The sequence below is a fragment of the Apium graveolens genome, chromosome 1 (genome assembly GCF_009905375.1).
Source record: "Apium graveolens cultivar Ventura chromosome 1, ASM990537v1, whole genome shotgun sequence".
In the NCBI taxonomy this organism is placed as follows: domain Eukaryota; kingdom Viridiplantae; phylum Streptophyta; class Magnoliopsida; order Apiales; family Apiaceae; genus Apium; species Apium graveolens.
The window spans coordinates 92,189,642-92,191,230 of NC_133647.1; the positions used below are offsets into that span (position 1 = coordinate 92,189,642).

General features: G+C 41.9%; 1 non-coding gene across 1 annotated transcript; it reads left to right on the forward strand.

Moving 5' to 3' along the window:
- The first annotated feature begins 1,130 nt into the window (after nt 1-1,130).
- LOC141683091 (small nucleolar RNA R71) lies at nt 1,131-1,236 on the forward strand. Its single transcript, XR_012560109.1, has one exon. It is a non-coding gene; the product is annotated as a small nucleolar RNA R71 (small nucleolar RNA).
- The last annotated feature ends 353 nt before the right edge of the window (nt 1,237-1,589 follow it).

The following is a 1,589-nucleotide window of genomic DNA, read 5'->3' on the forward strand; positions in this document are numbered from 1 at the left end:
TAAGAGCAACAGTCTCTAAGTCATTGAGCTTCACTTTCCGAGAGAGAATACCTTTCATAAACTTCGCATAGCTAGGTATCTGTTCATGAGCTTCAGCGAAAGGTATGATGATATGAAGTTTCTTGAACACCTCCAGAAACTTAGAAAATTACTTATCCAACTTTTGCTTCTGCAGCCTCATTAGGAAAAGGAGGTGGAGGATAGACCTATTTCTCCCCTATATTACCCTCAGGAGGAGTATGTTCCACATTTTTCTTCCTTGATTCCACTTCTGCTTCCTTCTACACATCTGCTTCAGCCAAAACTTCAGCTTTTGGAACTTGAGATATTTCGGGGTTCACAACCTTCCCACACCTCAATATAATTGCCTTGACCTGCTTTTTTGCTTCCCTCTTTCCTGGAACTTCTGTGTCACTAGGGAGTGTACCAGGTTGTCGATTCAACGAAACATTGGCAATCTGTCCAATTTGATTCTCTAGAGTCTTGATAGAAACCGCTTGGCTCTTGCATATGAGCCTCAACTCCTCCAATTTATGTTTTTTATTAGATTGACTTGTACTTCCATGCGGTCGTTGTTGAAGTTGGAGTTGTTGTCTTGGTGCATATTGCGGTTGTTGAGAACCAGGAGGGTTAAATTGTTTTGCTGTATACTGCTGATAAGGCTATTGCACCGTATTCTGATTGTTGGTCCAGCTGAAGTTAGGATGATTACGGTTGTTGGGATGATAAGTGGCTGGAACTGGTTGCTGCGACCTCTGAAAGTTGCTTACAAACTGAGCTGATTCACTAGAAATAGCACACTGCTCAGTTTCATGCGCACCTGCACAAAGCTCACGAACACTTGTGATCTGATTAACTCCATAATTAGCCAGAGAATCCACCTTCATCGTTAAAGCCTTAAGCTGAGCAGCTATAGCAGTAGCTGCATCCACTTCCAGAATTCTTGCTACCTTGCCTTGAGGTAGACTCTGAGTTAGGTTCTGATATTCATTAGCAGCCATCAGTTCAATCAACTCATAAGCTTTACGTAGCTCTTATCCCATAAGGCTCCACCTGATGATGTATCGAGCATGGGTCTAGACTGTGCTCCCAAACCATTATAAAAGCAGTTGATAATCATCCAGTCAGACATTCCATGATGAGACACTTTCTGAGCATTTCCTTGTAATGCTCCCAAGCCTCACACAAAGTTTCTTCCAATTGCTGCACAAATTGAGTAAGAGCGTTCCTGATTGCAGCTGTCTTTGCCATAGGGAAGAATTTAGTAAGAAAGTTCTGAGCAAGATCTTCCCAAGTAGTGATAGAACCTGCTGGTAGAGAATGCAACCAACACTTAGCTTTATCCCTCAGAGAGAACGGGAAAAGCCTCAACTTAACAACATATTCAGAAACATTGTTGAATTAGAAAGTATCGTAGATCTTGATGAAATCTCTAATGTGCATGTTGGGATCTTCCGTTAGAGAACCCCCAAACTGGACTGAATTCTGCACCATCTGAATCGTGCTAGCTTTGATTTCAAAAGTATTATCCGCGATGGCTGGTCTGACAATGCTAGACTGAATGTCATTGATCTTTGGTTAAGAGTAAT